Source organism: Symphalangus syndactylus, chromosome 19 (genome assembly GCF_028878055.3).
Source record: "Symphalangus syndactylus isolate Jambi chromosome 19, NHGRI_mSymSyn1-v2.1_pri, whole genome shotgun sequence".
Classification (NCBI taxonomy): domain Eukaryota; kingdom Metazoa; phylum Chordata; class Mammalia; order Primates; family Hylobatidae; genus Symphalangus; species Symphalangus syndactylus.
This window is the reverse complement of record NC_072434.2, coordinates 3,438,788-3,452,705: the sequence shown is the minus strand read 5'-3', so window position 1 is coordinate 3,452,705 and position 13,918 is coordinate 3,438,788.

Here is a 13,918-nt window from a genome sequence, read left to right as displayed (position 1 = left end):
CATCTCTACTAAAAATACAAAAAATTAGCTGGGCGTTGTGTTGCGCACCTGTAATCCCAGCTACTCAGGAGGTGGAGGCAGGAGAATCACATGAACCCGGGAGTCGGAGGTTGTGTGAGCCGAGACCATGACATTGCACTGCAGCCTGGGCAATGAGAGCAAAACTCCATCTGAAAAATAAAGGTGGATAGGCCTTAAAAGACTTTTGAAAATGAGATTTGTCAAATATTTATTAGAGATGAAGAAAATAAGTGCGGACCCACACGTAACTTGTCTGAGGTCACAGAAGTAGGGACCCACACGTAACTTGTATGAGGTCACAGAGGTAGTCATGCTGCAGCAGCCTTATTGGTTTTCCTCTATGACATGCATTATTATTGTTTTTGATCATTTCAAGAGGTTTCTAGTCGATAGTGGGACAAAATTTCTAATTTGGGAACCTAATTTTCTCTGCAAATCTTCTTTACATCTCTAGCTTATTAATACACCTCAGAAGTGTTACAGGAATTAATTCGCAGGATTTTGAAGAATATTTTGAGGTATGCTGGGAAAAATCATGTCAAGTATCAATGATTAGAAACTAAACAATCAATATTAGATATTGTAAAATTATATTTAATCTTCCATATGGCATAAATAAGTTATTTTAATGTACAGTCGTTGTACTTTGTAAATTTGCATATAAAATATTTGAAAAAATAACTTTCAATATGTAAAATGTAAATATACAAAGGAAAGGATCGGAAAAAATAGATAAAAATAATCAGGCTAAGAAAACACTACAGTGTCACCCTCAGAAGACTATAGAAGGATTCTCACCCTCGAGAAACAGAGGAACTTGAACATGGAAATGACCCTCTGCTGGCCATACTGATTATGGTACATAATTTTAAAAGGCTTTTAGAGAGAAGGGAAATGTTTTATTATGCATTCAGCACAGTGTTATGGTGATGTTTCTTAACTATCAGCTATTTTTAAAATTCTTATAATCTTTCTATAGATGACAAAGTTACATAAATATGAAGGATAAGAAGGGCCCCTGCAAACCTGATAATACAATACTCTTTTCAATGATAACGTATTTCTAAGCGCGCATCTCCTAATCATATTGATGTGCATTAAGTGTTCTTTTACCTACACCTGTCAAAGTGGCTAAAGTAATATTTCATGAGGAGATAATTTTTTCCTTTAGGTGATTTTTTCCGCATAATACTCTAACATTTCCAATTCCATCTTTCTCGAAAAAGTTTACATGATATACATATACAATTACTAAAATTTTGGCGGCATAAATAATTTAAATGGACTTTACTTCAAAGATAATATTTACTTTTAAAGTTGTAAACCTTGGAATCATCAATTAATTAGAATTATCTTTTTCTTTATAAATAAAGTTTTTTGTCCCTACATATTTATGATTTGGAAATTTTCACCTGGAAAATTTCATTTTCAGTTGTATGCCTTGTCTTTAGTATAAAATTCAGTATTTCAATTTCAATATAATTTTTTGATTGATTTTAATGCAGAGAACAGAAAGGAATATCTTCAAATATAAACTACACAGAATCATTCTGTGAAACATCTTTCTGATCTGTGCATTCAGCTAACAGAGTTAAACCGTACTTTTGATTGAGCAGTTCTGAACACTCTTTCTGTAGAAAATGCAACTGGACATTTGCAGCGCTAAGAGGGTAGTAGTGGAAAAAGGAATATATTCAAATATAAAGTAAACAGAAGCATTCTGTGAAATTTCTTTCTGTTCTCTGCAACTTCTTTCTGTTCTCTGCATTCAACTAACAGAGTTGAGCCTTACTTTTGAAGGAGCAGTTCCGAAACACTCTTTGTGTAGAAACTGAAATTGGACATTCGGAGAGCTAAGAGGATAAAAGTCGAAAAAGGAATATCTTCAGCTAAATACTACACAGAAGCATTCTGTGAAACTTATTTCTGATATGTGCATTCAACTAACAGAGTAAAACCATACTTTTGATTGAGCCATTATGAACACTCTTTCTGAAGAAAATGCAAGTGGACATTCGGAGCACTAAGAAGGTAATACAGGAAAAAGGAATATATTCAAATATAAACTACACAGAAGAATTCTGTGAAACTTCTTTCTGTTCTGTGCATTCAACTAACAGAGTTGAACCTTACTTTTGATTGAGCCGTCCTGAAACACTCATTCTGTAGAAATCGCAATTGGACATTCTGAGCACTAAGTGGCCTATATTGGGAAAAAGAATATCTCCAAATAAAAACTACTCAGAAGAATTCTGTGAAACTTATTTCTGATCTGTGCATTCAGCTAACAGAGTTAAACCATACTTTTGATTGAGCAGTTATTAAACACTGTTTCTGTAGGAAATGCAAGTGGACATTAGGAGCGCTAAGATTGTAATAGTGGAAAAAGGAATATCCCTAAATAAAAACTACACAGAAGCATTCTCTGAAACTCCTTTCTGTTCTCTGCATTAAACTAACAGAGTTGAGCCTTACTTTTGAAGGAGGTGTTCTGAAACACTCTTTGAGTAGAAACTGCCAGTGGACATTCGGAACGCTAAGAGGGTAATAGTCGAAAAAGGAATATCTTCAACTAAATACTAAACAGAAGCATTCTGTGAAACTTCTTTCTTTTCTGTGCATTCAACTAAAAGAGTTGAACCTTACTTTTCATTGAGCCGTTCTGAAACACTCTTTCTGTAGAAAATGCAAGTGGTGATTCGGAGCGCTAAGAGGGTAATAGAGGAAAAAGGAATATCTTCAAATATAAACTACACAGAAGCATTCTGTAGAACTTCTTTCTGTTCCTTGCATTCAACTAACAATATTGAACCTTACTTTTGATTGACCAGTTCTGAAACTCTCTTTCTGTAGATACTGCAATTGGAAATTCTGAACGCTAAGAGTCCTATATTGGAAAAAGGAATATCTTCAAATAAAAACTACACAGAAGAATTCTGTGAAACTTCTTTCTGATCTGTGCATTCAACTAACAGAGTTAAACCATACTTTTGATTGAGCAGTTCTGAACACTCTTTCTGTAGAAAATGCAAGTGGACATTCGGAGCTCTAAGAGGGTAATAGTGGAAAAAGTAATATCGTCAAATAAGAACTACAGACAAGCATTCTGTGAAACTACTTTCTGTTCTGTGCATTCAAATAACAGAGTTGAACCTTACTTTTGATAGAGCCATTCTGAAACACTCTTTCTGTAGAAAATTCAATTGGACAATCTGAGCGATAAGAGGCCTATATTGGGAAAAAGAATATCTTCAAATAAAAACTACACAGAAGCATTCTGTGACACTTTTTCTGATCTGTGCATTCAGCTAACAGAGTTAAATCATACATTTGATTGATCAGTTCTGAACACTCTTTCTGTAGAAAATACAACAGGACATTTGGAGCGCTAAGAGGGTAGTAGTGCAAAAAGGAATATATTCAAATATAAACTACACAGAAGCATTCTGTGAAACTTGTTTCTGTTCTGTGCATTCAACTAACATAGTTGAACCTTACTTTTGATTGAGCCTTTCTGAAACACTCTTTCTGTAGAAAATGCAATTGGACATTCTGAGCGCTAAGAGGCCTATATTGGTAAAAAGAATATCTTCATATAAACACTACACAGCAGCATTCTGTGAAACTTCTTTCTGATCTGTGCATTCAGCTAACAGAGTTAAACCATACTTTTGATTGAGCAGTTCTGAAACACTCTTTCTGTAGAAAATGCAACTGGACATTCAGAGCGCTAAGTGGGTAATAGTGGAAAATGGAATATCTTCAAATATAAACTACACAGAAGAATTCTGTGAAACTTATTTCTGATCTGTGCATTCACCTAACACAGTTAAACCATACTTTTGATAGAGCAGTTCTGAACACACTTTCTGTAGAAAATGCAAGTGGACATTCGGAGATCTAAGAGGCCTATATTGGTAAAAAGAATATCTTCATATAAACACTACACAGCAGCATTCTGTGAAGCTTCTTTCTGATCTCTGCATTCAGCTAACAGAGTTAAACCATACTTTTGATTGAGCAGTTCTGAAACACTCTTTCTGTAGAAAATGCAACTGGACATTCAGAGCGCTAAGTGGGTACTAGTGGAAAATGGAATATATTCAAATATAAACTACACAGAAGCATTCTGTGAAACTACATTCTGTTCTGTGCATTCAACTAACAGAGTTGAACCTTAATTTTGATTGAGCAGTTCTGAAACACACTTTCTGTACAAAGTGTAATTGGATTTCTGAACGCTAAGAGTCCTATATTGAGAAAAATAATATCTTCAAATAAAAACTACAGAGATGCATTCTCTGAAACTACTTTCTGATCTGTGCATTCAGCTAACAGAATTAAATGATACATTTGATTTAGCAGTTCTGAAACACTCTTTCTGTAGAAAATGCAAGTGGACATTCGGTGCGCTAAGTTGGTAATTGTGGAAAAAGTAATATCTTCAAATAAAAACTACACAGAGGCATTCTCTGAAACTTCTTTCTGTTCTCTGCATTCAACTAACAGAGTTGAGCCTTATTTTTGAAGGAGCAGCCCTGAAACACACTTTCTGTAGAAACTGCAAGTGGACATTCCGAGCGCTACTAGGGTAATAGTGGAAAAAGGAATACCTTCAAATAAATACTACACAGAAGCAATCTGTGAAACTACTTTCTGTTCTGTGAATTCAACTAAAAGTGTTGAATCCTACTTTTCATTTTGCCGTTCTGAAACACTCTTTCTGTAGAAACTGCAATTGGATATTCGGAGCGCTAAGAGGCCTATATTTGAAAAAGGACTATCTTCAAATAAAAACTACACAGAAGCATTCTGTGAAACTTCGTACTGATATGTGCATTCAGCTAACAGAGATAAACCATACTTTTGATTGAGCAGTTCTGAACACTCTTTTTGTAGAAAATGCAGGTGGACATTCGGAGCGCTAAGAGGGTAATACTGAAAAAAGGAATATATTCAAATATAAACTACACAGAAGCATTCTGTGAAACTTCTTTCTGTTCTCTGCATTCAACTTACAGTGTTGAGCATTACTTTTGAAGGAGCAGTTCTGAAAAACTCTTTGTGTAGAAACTGCCAGTGGACATTCGGAGCGCTAAGAGGTTAATATTCAAAAAAGGAATATCTTCAACTAAATACTACACAGAAGCCTCCTCTGAAACTTATTTCTGATATGTGCATTTAACTAACAGAGTAAAACCATATTTTTGATTGAGCCGTTCTGAACACTCTTTATGTAGAAAATGCAAGTGGACATTCGGAGCGCTAAGAGGGTAATAGTGGAAAAAGGAATATATTCAAATATAAACTACTGAGAAGCATTCTGTGAAACTTCTTTTTGTTCTGTGCATTCAACTAACAGAGTTGAACCTTACTTTTGATTGAGCCGTTCTGAAACACTCTTTCTGTAGAAACTGCAATTTAACATACTGAGCGCTATGATGCCTATATTGGGATAAAGAATATCTTAAAATAAAAACTAAACAGATGCATTCTGTGAAACTTCTTTCTTATCTGTGCATTCAGCTAACAGAGTTAAACGATACTTTTGATTTAGCAGTTCTGAAACACTCTTTCTGTAGAAAATGCAAGTGGTCATTCGGTGCGCTAAGATGGTAATTGTGGAAAAAGGAATATCTTCAAATAAAAACTACACAGAGGCATTCTCTGAAACTTGTTTCTGTTCTCTGCTTTCAACTAACAGGGTTGAGCCTTATTTTTGAAGGAGCAGTCCTGAAACACTCTTTCTGTAGAAACTGCAAGTGGACATTCGGAGCGCTAAGAGGGTAATAGTGGAAAAAGGAATATATTCAAATAAATACTACACAGAAGCATTCTGTGAAACTACTTTCTGTTCTGTGCATTCAACTAAAAGAGTTGAACCCTACTTTTGATTGAGCCATTCTGAAACACTCTTTCTGTAGAAACTGCAATTGGATATTCGGAGCGCTAAGAGGCCTATATTGGGAAAAAGAATATCTCCAAATAAAAACTACTCAGAAGCATTCTGTGAAACTTATTTCTGATCTGTGCATTCAGCTAACAGAGTTAAACGATACTTTTGATTGAGAATTTATGAGAAACTCTTTCTGTAGAAAATGCAAGTGGACATTCGGAGCGCTAAGATTGTATTAGTGGAAAAAGGAATATCCCCAAATTAAAACTACACAGAAGCATTCTCTGAAACTCTTTTCTGTTCTCTGCATTCAACTAACAGATTTGAGCCTTACTTTGAAGGAGCTGTTCTGAAACACTCATTGTGTAGAAACTGCCAGTGGACATTCGGAACGCTAAGAGGGTAATAGTTGAAAAAGGAATATCTATAACTAAATACTACACAGAAGCATTCTGTGAAACTTCTTTCTGTTCTGTTCATTCAACTAAAAGAGTTGAACCTTACTTTTGATTGAGCCGTTCTGAAACACTCTTTCTGTAGAAAATGCAAGTGGTGATTCGGAGCGCTAAGAGGGTGATAGTGAAAAAAGGAATATCTTCAAATATAAACTACACAGAAGCATTCTCTGAAACTTCTTTCTGTTCCGTGCATTCAACTAACAGTATTGAACCTTACTTTTGATGGAGCAGTTCTGAAACTCTCTTTCTGCAGATACTGCAATTGGACATTCTGAGCGCTAAGAGACCTATATTGGAAAAAGGAATATCTTCAAATAAAAACTACACAGAAGAATTCTGTGAAACTTCTTTCTGATCTGTGCATTCAACTAACAGAGTTAAACCATACTTTTGATTGAGCAGTTCTGAACACTCTTTCTGTAGAAAATGCAAGTGGACATTCGGAGCTCTAAGTGGGTAATAGTGGAAAAAGTAATATCGTCAAATATGAATTACAGAGAAGCATTCTGTGAAACTACTTTCTGTTCTGTGCATTCAAATAACAGAGTTGAGCCCTACTTTTGAAGGAGCAGTTCTGAAACACTCTTTGTGTAGAAACTGCAATTAGACAATCTGAGCGCTAGAGGCCTATATTGGGAAAAAGTATATCTTCAAATAAAAACTACACAGAAGCATCCTGTGCAACTTCTTTCTAATCTGTGCATTCACCTAAGAGAGTTAAATCATACATTTGATTGAGCAGTTCTGAACACTCTTTCTGTAGAAAATGCAACTGGACATTTGGAGCGCTAAGAGGGTAGTATTGGAAAAAGCAATATATTCAAATATAAACTACACAGAAGCATTCTGTGAAACTTCTTTTTGTTCTGTGCATTCAACTAACATAGTTGAACCTTACTTTTGATTGAGCTTTTCTGAAACACCCTTTCTGTAGAAACTGCAATTGGACATTCTGAGCGCTAAGAGGCCTATATTGGTAAAAAGAATATCTTCATATAAACATTACACCACAGCATTCTGTGAAACTTCTTTCTGTTCTGTGCATTCAGCTAACAGAGTTAAACCATTCTTTTGATTGAGCAGTTCTGAAACAATCTTTCTGTAGATAATGCAACTGGAGATTCAGAGCGCTAAGTGGTAATAGTGAAAAATGGAATATCTTCAAATATAAACTACCCAGAAGAATTCTGTGAAACTTCTTTCTGATCTGTGCATTCACCTAACAGGGTTAAACCACACTTATGTTTGAGCAGTTCTGAACACTCATTCTGTAGAAAATGCAACTGGACATTTGGAGCGCTAAGAGGTTAATAGTGGAAAAAGGAATACCTTCAAATAAATACTACACAGAAGCATTCTGTGAAACTTCTTTCTGTTCTGTGAATTCAACTAAAAGAGTTGAACACTACTTTTCATTGAGCCGTTCTGAAACACTCTTTCTGTAGAAACTGCAATTGGATATTCGGAGCGCTAAGAGGCCTATATATGAGAAAGGACTATCTTCAAATGAAAACTACACAGAAACATTCTGTGAAACTTCGTACTGATCTGTGCATTCAGCTAACAGAGTTAAACCATACTTTTGATTGAGCAGTTCGGAAACACGCTTTCTGTAGAAAATGCAAGTGGACATTCGGAGCGCTTAGAAGGTAATAGTGGAAAAAGGAATACCTTCAAATATAAACTACACAGAATCATTCTCTGAAACTTCTTTCTGTTCCGTTCATTCAACTAACAGAGTTGAACCTTACTTTTGATTGAGCCTTTCTGAAACACTCTTTCTGTAGAAACTGCAATTGGACATTCTGTGCGCTAAGAGGCCTATATTGGTAAAAAGAATATCTCCATATAAACACTACACAGCAGCATTCTGTGAAACATCTTTCTGATCTGTGCATTCAGCTAACAGAGCTAAACCATACTTTTGATTGAGCAGTTCTGAAACACGCTTTCTGTAGAAAATGCAACTGGACATTCAGAGAGATAAGTGGGTAATAGTGGAAAATGGAATATCTTCATATATAAACTACACAGAAGAATTCTGTGAAACTTATTTCTGATCTGTGCATTCACCCAACAGAGTTAAATCATACTTTTGATAGAGCAGTTCTGAACACACTTTCTGTAGAAAATGCAAGTGGACATTCTGAGCTCTAAGAGGGTAACAGTGGAAAAGGGAATATCTTCAATTACAAACCACACAGAAGCAATCTGTGAAACTACATTCTGTTCTGTGCATTCAACTAACAGATTTGAACCTTAGATTTGATTGAGCCGTTCTGAAACACTCTTTCTGTAGAAAATGCAAGTGGAGATTCGGAGCGCTAAGAGGGTAATAGTGGAAAATGGAATGTCTTCAAATATAAACTGCACAGAATGATTCTGTGAAACTTCTTTCTGATCTGTGCATTAAGCTAACAGAGTTAAACCATACTTTTGATTCAGCAGATCTGAACACTCTTTCTGTAGAAAATGCAACTGGACATTTGGAGCGCTAAGAGGGTAGTAGTGGAAAAAGGAATATATTCAAATATAAACTACACAGAAGCATTCTGTGAAACTTCTTTCTGATCTGAGCATTCAGCTAACAGAGTTAAACCATACTTTTGATTGAGCAGTTTTGAAACACTCTGTCTGTAGAACATGCAACTGGTCATTCGTAGCGCTAAGTGGGTAATATTGGAAAAAAGAATATGTTGAATTATAAACTACACAGAAGCATTGTATGAAACTTCTTTCTGTTCTGTGCATTCAACTAAAAGAGTTGAACCTTACTTTTGATTGAGCCGTTCTGAAACACTCTTTCTGTAGAAACTGCAATTGGACATTCTAAGCGCTAAGAGGCCTACATTGGGAAAAATAATATCTTCAAATAAAAACTACACAGATGCATTCTGTGAAACTTATTTCTGATCTGTAAATTCAGATAACAGAGCTAAACCATATTTTTGATTGAGCAGTTATGAAACACTCTTTGTGTAGAAATTGCCAGTGGATATTCGGAGCGCTAAGTGGGTAATAGTCCAAAAAGGAGTATCTTCAACTAAATACTACACAGAAGCATTCTGTGAAACTTCTTTCTGTTCTGTGCATTCAACTAAGAGAGTTGAACCTTACATTTGATTGAGCCGTTCTGAAACACTCTTTCTGTAGAAACTGGAATTGGACATTCTGAGTGCTAAGAGGACTATATTGGGAAAAATAATATCTTCAAATAAAAACTACACAGAAGCATTGTTTGAAACTTATTTCTGATATGTGCATTCAGCTAACAGAGTGAAACCATACTTTTGATTGCGCAGTTCAGAACACTCTTTCTGTGGAAAATGCAAGTGGACATTCGGAGCGCTATGAGGGTAAGATTGGAAAAAGGAATATATTCAAATATAAACGACACAGTAGCATTCTGTGAAACTTCTTTCTGTTCTGTTCATTCAACTAAAAGTGTTCAACCTTAGTTTTGATTGAGCCGTTCTGAAACACTCTTTCTGTAGAAACTGCAATTGGACATTCTGAGCGCTAAGAGGCCTATATTGGGAAAAAGAATATCTACAAATAAAAACTACACAGAAGCATTCTGTGAAACTACTTTCTGTTCTGTTCATTCAACTAAAAGTGTTGAACCTTAGTTTTGATTGAGCCGTTCTGAAACACTCTTTCTATAGAAAATGCAAGTGGAGATTCGGAGCGCTAAGAGGGTAATAGTGGAAAAAGGAATGTCTTCAAATATAAACTACACAGAATCATTCGGTGAAACTTCTTTCTGATCTGTGCATTCAGCTAACAGAGTTAAACCATACTTTTGATTGAGCAGATCTGAACACTCTTTCTGTAGAAAATGCAACTGGATATTTGGAGCGCTAAGAGGGTAGTAGTGGAAAAGGAATATATTCAAATATAAACTACACAGAAGCATTCTGTGAAACTTCTTTCTGATCTGAGCATTCAGCTAACAGAGTTAAACCATACTTTTGATTGAGCAGTTTTGAAACACTGTCAGTAGAAAATGCAACTGGACATTTGTAGCGCTAAGTGGGTAATAGTGGAAAAAAGAATATGTTCAAATATAAACTACACAGAAGCATTGTATGAAACTTCTTTCTGTTCTGTGCATTCAACTAACAGAGTTGAACCTTACTTTTGATTGAGCCGTTCTGAAACACTCTTTCTGTAGAAAATGCAATTGGACATTCTGAGCGCTAAGAGGCCTATATTGGGAAAAATAATATCTTCAAATAAAAACTACACAGAAGCATTGTGTGAGACTTATTTCTGATATGTGCATTCACCTAACAGAGTTAAACCATACTTTTGATTGCGCAGTTCCGAACACTCTTTCTGTAGAAAATGCAAGTGGACATTCGGAGCGCTAAGAGGGTAATAGTGGAAAAAGGAATATATTCAAATATAAACTACACAGTAGCATTCTGTGAAACTTCTTTCTGTTCTGTGCATTCAACTAACAGATTTGAACCTTACTTTTGATTGAGCCGTTCTGAAACACTCTTTCTGTAGAAACTGCAATTTTACATTCTAAGGGCTAAGAGGCCTACATTGGGAAAAAGAATATCTTCAAATAAAAACTACACAGATGCATTCTGTGAAACTTATTTCTGATCTGTAAATTCAGTTAAAAGAGCTAAACAATATTTTTGATTGAGCAGTTATGAAGCCCTCTTTTTGTAGAAAATGCAAGTGGACATTCGGATCGCTAAGTTTGTAATAGAGGAAAAAGGAATATCTCCAATTAAAAACTACACAGAAGCATTCTCTGAAACCCCTTTCTGTTCTCCGCATTCAACTAACAGAGTTGAGCCTTACTTTTGAAGGAGCAGTTCTGAAAAACTCTTTGTGTAGAAACTGCCAGTGGATATTCGGAACGCTAAGTGGGTAATAGTCCAAAAAGGAGTATTTTCAACTAAATACTACACAGAAGCATTCTGTGAAACTTCTTTCTGTTCTGTGCATTCAACTACCAGGGTTGAACCTTAATTTTGATTGAGCCGTTCTGAAACACTCTTTCTGTAGAAACTGCAATTGGACATTCTGAGCGCTAAGAGGCCTATATTGGGAATAATAATATCTACAAATAAAAACTACACAGAAGCATTGTTTGAAACTTATTTCTGATATGTGCATTCAGCTAACAGAGTTAAACCATACTTTTGATTGCGCAGTTCAGAACACTCTTTCTGTAAAAAATGCAAGTGGACATTCGGAGCGCTAGGAGGGTAATAGTGGAAAAAGGAATATATTCAAATATAAACTACACAGAAGCATTCTGTGAAATTTCTTTCTGTTCTGTGCATTCAACTACCAGGTTTGAACCTTAATTTTGATTGAGCCGTTCTGAAACACTCTTTCTGTAGAAACTGCAATTGGACATTCTGAGCGCTAAGAGGCCTATATTGGGAAAAGAATATCTGCAAATAAAACTACACAGAAGCATTCTGTGCAACTTCTTTCTGTTCTGTTCATTCAACTAAAAGAGTTGAACCTTAGTTTTGATTGAGCCGTTCTGAAACACTCTTTCTGTAGAAAATGCAAGTGGAGATTCGGAGCGCTAAGAGGGTAATAGTGGAAAAAGGAATGTCTTCAAATATAAACTACACAGAATCATTCTGTGAAACTTCTTTCTGACCTGTGCATTCAGGTAACAGAGTTAAACCATACTTTTGATTGAGCAGATCTGAACACTCTTTCTGTAGAAAATGCAACTGGACATTTGGAGCGCTAAGAGTGTAGTAGTGGAAAAAGGAATATATTCAAATATAAACTACACAGAAGCATTCTGTGAAACTTTTTCTGATCTGAGCATTCAGCTAACAGAGTTAAACCATACTTTTGATTGAGCAGTTTTGAAACACTCTGTCTGTAGAAAATGCAACTGGACATTCGTAGCGCTAAGTGGGTAATAGTGGAAAAAATAATATGTTCAAATATAAACTACACAGAAGCATTGTATGAAACTTCTTTCTGTTCTGTGCATTTAAATAACAGAGTTGAACCTTAGTTTTGATTGAGCCGTTCTGAAACACTCTTTCCGTAGAAACTGCAATTGGACATTCTGAGCGCTAAGAGGCCTATATTAGGAAAAATAATACCTTCAAATAAAAACTACACAGAAGCATTGTGTGAAACTTATTTTTGATATGTGCATTCAGCTAACAGAGTTAAACCATACTTTTGATTGCGCAGTTCCGAACACTGTTTCTGTAGAAAATGCAAGTGGACATTCGGAGCGCTAAGAGTGTAATAGTGGAAAAAGGAATATATTCAAATATAAACTACACAGAAGCATTCTGTGAAACTTCTTTCTGTTCTGTGCATTCAACTACCAGGGTTGAACCTTACTTTTGATTGAGCCGTTCTGAAACACTCTTTCTGTAGAAACTGCAATTGGACATTCTGAGCGCTAAGAGGCCTATATTGGGAAAAAGAATATCTACAAATAAAAACTACACAGAAGCATTCTGTGAAACTTCTTTCTGTTCTGTTCATTCAACTAAAAGAGTTGAACCTTAGTTTTGATTGATCCGTTCTGAAACACTCTTTCTGTAGAAAATGCAAGTGGAGATTCGGAGCGCTAAGAGGGTAATAGTGGAAAAAGGAATGTCTTCAAATATAAACTACACAGAATCATTCGGTGAAACTTCTTTCTGATCTGTGCATTCAGCTAACAGAGTTAAACTATACTTTTGATTGAGCAGATCTGAACACTCTTTCTGTAGAAAATGCAACTGGACATTTGGAGCGCTAAGAGGGTAGTAGTGGAAAAAGGAATATATTCAAATATAAACTACACAGAAGCATTCTGTGAAACTTCTTTCTGATCTTAGCATTCAGCTAACAGAGTTAAACCATACTTTTGATTGAGCAGTTTTGAAACACTCTGTCTGTAGAAAATGCAACTGGACATTCGTAGCGCTAAGTGGGTAATAGTGGAAAAAATAATATGTTCAAATATAAACTACACAGAAACATTGTATGAAACTTCTTTCTGTTCTGTGCATTCAACTAACAGAGTTGAACCTTACCTTTGATTGAGCCGTTCTGAAACACTCTTTCCGTAGAAACTGCAATTGGACATTCTGAGCGCTAAGAGGCCTATATTGGGAAAAATAATATCTTCAAATAAAAACTACACAGAAGCATTGTGTGAAACTTATTTCTGATATGTGCATTCAGCTAACAGAGTTAAACCATACTTTTGATTGCGCAGTTCCGAACACTCTTTCTGTAGAAAATGCAAGTGGACATTCGGAGCGCTAAGAAGGTAATAGTGGAACAAGGAATATATTCAAATATAAACTACACAGTAGCATTCGGCGAAACTTTTTTCTGATCTGTGCATGCAACTAACAGAGTTGAACCTTACTTTTGATTGAGCCGTTCTGAAACACTCTTTCTGTAGAAACTGCAATTGGACATTCTAAGCGCTAAGAGGCCTACATTGGGAAAAAGAATATCTTCAAATAAAAACTACACAGATACATTCTCTGAAACTTATTTCTGATCTGTAAATTCAGTTAACAGAGGTAAA